This window comes from Porites lutea, chromosome 2, assembly GCF_958299795.1.
Source record: "Porites lutea chromosome 2, jaPorLute2.1, whole genome shotgun sequence".
Taxonomy (NCBI): Eukaryota; Metazoa; Cnidaria; class Anthozoa; order Scleractinia; family Poritidae; genus Porites; species Porites lutea.
Genome location: NC_133202.1, coordinates 10,044,226 through 10,053,157, shown reverse-complemented (window position 1 = coordinate 10,053,157; position 8,932 = coordinate 10,044,226).

Genomic DNA, 8,932 nt, shown 5'->3' with positions numbered 1-8,932 from the left:
TCTTAGACTCAGCTGATAACACTCGATCGCTTTTTTCAAATCACCGAGAGACTGATAGACGCAGCCAACGCTTTTATATATAGCACCTTGTTGATATTTGTTTCCAGTATCTTTTGCGATTTTTAGAGCCAGCTGATAAAACTCGATTGCTTTTTGGAAATCACTGAGAGAATCATAGGCAGTGCCAAGGTTGTTATATATACTTGCTTCTCCATCTTTGTTTCCAGTATCTTTTGCGATTTTTAGAGCCGTCTGATAAAACTCGATTGCTTTTTTGAAATCGCTGAGAGACTGATAGGCAAGGCCAAGGTTGTTATATATACTTGCTTCTTGATCTTTGTTTCCAGTATCTTTTGCGATTCTTAGAGCCAGCTGAGAAATTTCGATTGCTTTTTTGAAATCGCTGAGAGACTGATAGGCACTGCCAAGGTTGTTATATATAGATCCTTCTTGATCTTTGTTTCCAGTATATATCGCGATTCTTAGAGCCAGCTGATAGAACTCGATTGCTTTTTTGAACTCACTGAGAGACTGATAGGCAAGGCCAAGGTTGTTATATATAGTTCCTTCTTGATCTTTGTTTCCAGTATCTTTTGCGATTTTTAGAGCCAGCTGATAGAACACGATTGCTTTTTTGAAATCGCTGAGAGACTTATAGGCACTGCCAAGGTTGTTATATGAACTTGCTTCTCCATCTTTGTTTCCAGTATCTTTTGCGATTTTTAGAGCCAGCTGATGAAACTCGATTGCTTTTTTGAAATCGCTGAGAGACTGATAGGCTCTGCCAATGTTGTTATATATAGCTGCTTCTTGATCTTTGTTTCCAGTATCTTTTGCGATTTTTAGAGCCAGCTGATAGAACTCGATTGCTTTTTTGAAATCGCTGAGAGACTTATAGGCACTGCCAAGGTTGTTATATGAACTTGCTTCTCCATCTTTGTTTCCAGTATCTTTTGCGATTTTTAGAGCCAGCTGATGAAACTCGATTGCTTTTTTGAAATCGCTGAGAGACTGATAGGCTCTGCCAATGTTGTTATATATAGCTGCTTCTTGATCTTTGTTTCCAGTATCTTTTGCGATTTTTAGAGCCAGCTGATAGAACTCGATTGCTTTCTTGAAATCGCTGAGAGACTTATAGGCACTGCCAAGGTTGTTATATGAACTTGCTTCTCCATCTTTGTTTCCAGTATCTTTTGCGATTTTTAGAGCCAGCTGATGAAACTCGATTGCTTTTTTGAAATCGCTGAGAGACTGATAGGCTCTGCCAATGTTGTTATATATAGCTGCTTCTAAATCTTTGTTTCCAGTATCTTTTGCGATTTTTAAAGCTAGCTGAGAAAACTCGATTGCTTTTTTGAAATCGCTGAGAGACTGATAGGCACTGCCAAGTTTGCTATATGTCCTTGCTTCTTGATCTTTGTTTCCAGTATCTTTTGCGATTTTTAGAGCCAGCTGATGAAACTCGATTGCTTTTTTGAAATCGCTGAGAGACTTATAGGCACTGCCAAGGTTGTTATATATAGTTGCTTCTTGATCTTTGTTTCCAGTATCTTTTGCGATTTTTAAAGCTAGCTGAGAAAACTCGATTGCTTTTTTGAAATCGCTGAGAGACTGATAGGCACTGCCAAGTTTGCTATATGTCCTTGCTTCTTGATCTTTGTTTCCACTATCTTTTGCGATTTTTAGAGCCAGCTGATGAAACTCGATTGCTTTTTTGAAATCGCTGAGAGACTTATAGGCACTGCCAAGGTTGTTATATATAGTTGCTTCTTGATCTTTGTTTCCAGTATCTTTTGCGATTTTTAGAGCCAGCTGATAGAACTCGATTGCTTTTTTGAAATCGCTGAGAGACTGATAGGCACTGCCAAGGTTGTTATATATACTTGCTTCTTGATCTTTGTTTCCAGTATCTTTTGCGATTCTTAGAGCCAGCTGATAAAACTCGATTGCTTTTTTGAAATCGCTGAGAGACTGATGGGCACTGCCAAGGTTGTTATATATATTTGCTTCTTGATCTTTGTTGCCAGTATCTTTTGCGATTCTTAGAGCCAGCTGATAAAACTCGATTGCTTTTTTGAAATCACTGAGAGACTGATAGGCACTGCCAAGGTTTTTATATGTAGTTGCTTCTTGATCTTTGTTTCCAGTATCTTTTGCGATTTTTAGAGCCAGCTGATAAAACTCGATTGCTTTCTTGAACTCGCTGAGAGACTGATAGGCAAGGCCAAGGTTGTTATATATAGTTCCTTGTTGATCTTTGTTTCCAGTATCTTTTGCGATTTTTAGAGCGAGCTGATAAAACTCGATTGCTTTTTTGAACTCACTGAGAGACTGATAGGCAAGGCCAAGGTTGTTATATATAGTTCCTTCTTGATCTTTGTTTCCAGTATCTTTTGCGATTTTTAGAGCCAGCTGATAAAACTCGATTGCTTTTTTGAAATCACTGAGAGACAGATATGCTTCGCCAAGGTTGTTATAGCTAACTCCTTCTGCGTCTTTGTTCCGGATCTGTTTGGCTTCATTCAATGACATCTCGAAGTAATCCCGGGCTATTTTAAAATCACCGCGTTTTGAAGCTTTCAGTCCAAGGTGATTACTGTACAACCAATTCGTTTTGGAAGTTTGTTCGGGTTTTCCATGTTTACCTTTACTTCCTGGGCATGCCTATAAAATATGTAAAACAAACCCTCTTTTGAAGCAAGTTATGGTATAGAAGATGTTTTTAATGTAAAGTTATACCCTTCGTGAGGAAGAAAATAGCCGGCAAGATTTTTTGTCGCAATACGAACAGTCAACTCTTTTCTAGCGGATTTAACGTCGAGATTTTGGACGACTCCCGCTAATACTGCTGCAGCCAAATCCTCAGCAATACAAAATCCCACTATTATTACTTGCGTGAGATTGTGGTTCTGAAAACAGATTAGCACATAATATAGCTCGGAAAGCAAGTTTCTGAGTATTAGAGTACCAGAGTGTCTCCTGCTCTCTCAAGTATAGGGGTATTACTGATGAACTGTATTTCTTAAACGGATACTACAAGAGCTGATATTTGACCAGTCCGCCTTGACTCCCCGTTCATTTATTTTCTCGGCTATGAAAGTTATCGCACAGAGAATCAAGGGAGCCTTCCATTCAACCAAACCTTTCGAAAATTTGGAAACAGAGGCAAATGGTACAGAAATTTCCAGGACATGTTTCCAGAAATTGTCGAAACTGTTGAATTTCCGAAATGCGAACCATTCAAAGGAAAATTCGGCCTAGAAATCCCCGAAGCAAAAATGAATGGAAAGAAAACTTCCGGGAAAAAAAATTGGGTATACCTCGCGAGGTTGTCCTCTTTTTTGGAAGTTTTTAAAAATGCTGTTCTATTTGCTACGGGAAAATGCCGAAAATTCCAGCAAGCTGACGTTTTGTTTGAATGGAAAGCTCCTAAAGTTTCTTTAAGGAAACTATTTTTCGGACACTTTGTCTTTTCTAGTAGTTATGAACTAATATTTATTTTAATTAGGGAATGCTGTATATGTGGATAGAAAATAGACATTAACTTCCATCAACATTAATTCAAACCCTTGAAATCTCATATATAACCTTTTCAAGCTCCATCATCACTGATCATTGGTTGAATCGAAACAGCTGAGTTCAATGCAAGAAAGACGAACCAGCCATTCGACTGTATTTAACATTCGCCGAAAAGGAACGAATGGTGGTATCGATGGAATCTTTTCTATAGACGTATTCGGCTAACTCAATGTTGTACCCAATTCAAATCTCCCGGGGTTAAGATTCTTTGTGTACTGTATTTGCACTATAATATTGCATTCACATTTAAATGATATGGAAATTCCTGAAACAAAACGTTTTATCCCCAAAGGGTTTGAATTGGGTACAACATTTAGTTAGCCGAATAGGTCTATTAGAGTCAACCATATGGTATCATCAGCAAAAAGTATTAATATGTAATATGTATGTCACTTCGACAATTTAAAGGCAAAACGATTCAAAATGCCCTTTTATATATAAGAAATAAAACAAAATACCTCGTTCTTCACGGCTCTTCTACTCGTCGTTTTATTTACGCAGTTCAACGCCAGTTTTCTTAGTTCAAGCAACGTGGTGTTTTCCGTGTCGATCTTTTCAAATTGTTAAGGTGTAAATAATATCGAAATTAAGTTGAAGTTAAGAATGCTTGCAGTAGGTGGAATATAATTAACTTATCTCATCTTGTTGTGATTCTAGTCCACCACGGGGTTGTATCAAATCATATACAACTAGGTGAAAACAAAAAGATACACCCCCCCCCCTTTTTGGCTTGGAAAGCAAAAATGTTTTAAAAAGAACGTGTACCGTGTTAAATCGGTCAGGGCGTTGCGCCTTATGAGCAGCCTGTTTAGAAGCAAAAAAAAGAAAACGGTCAAACCTGTATATTATGGCCCTGTATGTATCGGTCACCCTATATACTACGGCTACTGGACAACTCTCCGAAAGTTGATCTGTGTAAAGCGGTCACCTCTCTAAAACGAATGCGGTCCGGCCCCCTTTAGACTCCCAAAATGCACGATTGCATTATTTTTTACCTGTGTATAAAGGTCAACAAATAGGATTACGATCAAATCATACAGCAAACTTTGCTGTGTGTCCTCCAAAGTACACGGAAAAATGAATTCTAGCGAAATCGTCAAATCAATTAGCCATTTCATGGCGATCGAATGGAGGAAACTATAGCTACAAGCGTTGGACGAACTCAACATCCAGTTTAGTTTACAGGAAACTTATTATATATAGCGGTCGCCCATATCTTAAGGGTGACAGACGATACAGGTATGACTGTAGTAAACGCAGCAAGCTCCCAGCAACATAGTTAAAGAGAGGATAATCCTCTCTTGTTAATATTGCTGTCACTGTTATTGCTACACAGACTTTTTAAAAACTCACTTTTATTAGAAATAACGTTTGTGTTTTGGGGGTCGTTTATGAGCAAAACAAAGAAATACTAAGAAAATATCACGTACTTCTGTGTAATTCGCAGAAGAAGTTTAGATAAGCATCGCCCTCAAATAAGCACCGAACCGTTAGTCGATAAAAATGGTAACCAGATCGTAACGGAAGTGCAGGTGTATAACAAGTTGCGAAAATAAATCATCTTTCAGCTATGGAGGAATACTTAGAGTAAAAGGATACTGCTAGGTCTTCGTCCTTGCCGTTTACTTTAACTCCCTCAGTATAAAAGTAACCGGCGTTGCTGTAATCTTCCTTTAAGTACGCTTCATTGCCTTCGGTTTTGTAGACTTCAGCTATTGCTAAAAATAAAGCAGGTTGTTTTATTATGCCATTAAATCGAAAAATAACTACATCAAATCTACTGAACATGGGCTTTATAAGTGTTCCAAATTTTGTTCCTGGGTTTATTTTCAATGTCAGTACAGTATCCTCGACGGCAGAGCTTGAATCGTGAACTGATTCTTTCGACAGGAAGAGTGATAGAAAAAATAAAGAAAGAAAACAAAAATAAAATGGTGAATTATAATTGTGAGTACGATAAAAGTACAGCACGTGACTACCGTATCCAAATATTTTTTGTGTTTATTTCCATCTTCACCTCTTTGCTACAAGTGGCGATTAAAAAACAAATGACAGAGATCATTTTTTCCCCGGTCAGGCAAATGGTGTCACTTATTAACTCATAAATGGCGTTGACAATGACATTAGTTACAGATAGTGGCAAATTTGCTCGTTCAGTTACTCACTTTCTGAAGTTAAAAATTCCGAAAAAGCTTGAAATGCATTAAATAAGTAGCTCCAGAAGGAACACGTACTACTAAGGCGTTATGCGGTACGTGTGCATCTTTGGGTTTGGCGGGAAAATAGGAATCATACTTGCCGGGAGCTAATGCAGTGCTGTCTATAACGGTGAATCCAAAAGCCTTAAAAGAACTCGCCGGCCACAAATTACAGAAAAAGCTTAATCTAGATAAAAGATTAAAAAACCACCTTCAGTGGAGAAACTATTTAACGACTTTCACTCTTTAACCATGCACTTCCGTATGTTGAATGTTTTCAAATGTTTAAGGCCTTTTGGTGATACACTGTTAACAGTTGTAAAAATCTTTACCTCTCATTGTGTCATCGTCAAAGTTCAGCTCTTTTCCGGTACCAAGTGACGTAACATCACGGTCACATGCTTCTCCGTTTCCACTCTGTGCCATAATGGTTTGACCTGGAGAAATCAGTAAAAGGCTTTAAACTAATATTCTCTTCACTTGTATATAAGCTCTGGTACCAAAACAACCATTCATTTTGCCACAAGTGGTAAACTAACATTAGGTCACGGGTTCAAACCCCGTTGAGGTCCTGAATTTTTTTCAGGCTTCTTTACGCAATTGCATAAATTGCGTTCACTGCGACGATCATTTCTTCATTTTCCAGACTTTTATTGCCGAAAAAAAAAAGCCAATCAAAATTCTGTGGCAGGCAGTCATGAAACGCGCGGTGAAGTAATTTTCATATCACAGGACAGTACATGTAAGCTGATTCACTTTTCTATTGCGCTTTCAATCAAAACGTGAGACTGCTTTCCAGAATTCAGTGGTCCACTCGCTCAGGCCACCTTAGTAACCAACCATTACCAACTTACGTTTCGAAAATCTCAGTGGCTGATTCATCTTCAGATTCAGAGCAATGTTCTTTTTCTTCAGTTCTAAATAATAATTTTGTTACGTAGTCAATCGCCTTAGTAACAGGGAGTTACAGTGCCACTTCAGTAACGCGTGACAGAACCATCCCCGGCGTGTATTTGAAAACAGATTCAGGAGTTAATTGCACCAATGTGCTATCATTAGAATTACCCTTATAAACATATTATCTTATTTTCATGCAAGTGAAATAAAATTACTTGTAGCTTTTTAGAACTTAAGGTAAAAAGCTTAATTCGTTATTGATCAGTAATACCGGCAGGACAGTACATGTAAGCTGATTCACTTTTCTATTGCGCTTTCAATCAAAACGTGAGACTGCTTTCCAGAATTCAGTGGTCCACTCGCTCAGGCCACCTTAGTAACCAACCATTACCAACTTACGTTTCGAAAATCTCAGTGGCTGATTCATCTTCAGATTCAGAGCAATGTTCTTTTTCTTCAGTTCTAAATAATAATTTTGTTACGTAGTCAATCGCCTTAGTAACAGGGAGTTACAGTGCCACTTCAGTAACGCGTGACAGAACCATCCCCGGCGTGTATTTGAAAACAGATTCAGGAGTTAATTGCACCAATGTGCTATCATTAGAATTACCCTTATAAACATATTATCTTATTTTCATGCAAGTGAAATAAAATTACTTGTAGCTTTTTAGAACTTAAGGTAAAAAGCTTAATTCGTTATTGATCAGTAATACCGGCTTTGTTGATAAAAATTCGTGACAAACTACCAAATCTTAAGATTGGATTAACACTAAAATAAAATTTTCAAATAATAATAATAATAATAATAATGGTACCATGTGAAGGTGCTGTGGATGCACCATAGAATTTTGGCATCCATTATTATAAATGCCTTTCTTATTTTTTCTGTTGATGGGTTCAACCGCATAACAAATTATCATGGAAATATTGTTTGGTACTAAAGAGAAAAGCTTTCAACAACCGCAACTGGGCTCAACATCACACTATCGAAGCCGGTCTTGCAGTAGAAGTATACGCATGCAAAATAAGATTGGAGCGGCTAGGGGTATAAAAGGTACCTCGTGAAAATTTGCCGAACACGACAATACCGCAAAATTTCTCAATGTAAGGCGCTAAAACTGTAAAACTCTACCATACTCTCCCCTCCCCGAGACAGACGTTTAATTCCAAATGTTCCACCGTAGGTAGGAGTACCTAGAAGCAACGCAAATTCAAGACTTCAAATTAACTGGCCCATTTTTGTTGGTTGCAGGCCCTTTCACCGGAGTTGAGGGTGCTTTGTTTTCCAGTTGAGTGTATTTCGGTTTCCAAAAAATACAGGATACTTGGTTCTTTTCCAATTATACTCCTTTTCATACTTGCGGGGAGCTAATGCAGTGTTTTCTATAACGGTGAATCCGCAAGATAAAAGGATTCGTCGGCCACTAATTCTAGAAAAAGCCTGATCGAGATAAAAGGTTAAAAAAACCGCCTTCAGTAGAGATTATGTTTAACGACTTTCACTCTTTAACCATACACTTCCGTATGTTGAATGTTTTCAAATGACTTTTTTTTTTCCTTTTCTATGTCTTTTATTTCATTTCTCCTTAGTTTGCTATGTTAAAGGCCTTTTGGTGATACACTATTAACAGTTGTAAGAATCTTTACCTTTCAGTGTGTCGTCTTCAAAGCTCAACTCTTGTCCGGTACCAAGTGATGTAACATCGCGGTCACATGCTGCTCCGTTTCCACTCTGTGCCATAATGGTTTGATCTGGAAAAATCAAGTATATTTAAAGCTTTACATTAATACTATCTTCACTTGCATAAGCACTGGTACCAAAACAGCCATTCATTTGGCCACAAGTGGTATAAAACTTTTATTGAAACAAATCAATCAAAATTCTGTGGCAGGGAGTCACGAAACGCGCGGTGAAGTAATTTTCATATAATAGGATAGTACACGTAATCAGTACACGTAATAATTCCATTGCGCTTTTAAGCAAGACATGAAACTGCTATGGAGGAAAACTTAGAGTAAAAGGATACTGCTAATCCTTGGTCACACCACGTGATCGCCAGCTCAAACAGTTTTCACTTTGCAAACGCTATCGTTCCTAAAGTCGTAAAATTAAAGCATGTTGAAAACATTTTTTAAGTCTCGTCCTCTTCCTTCCTATACCATTCAAAATAGCTCATTTGTCGGTGTTCTTATAGTGTATCAATATCTTTGTATGTCGGTTGCAGTGTGATGGACCAGAAGCATGTAATCCTTCTGGA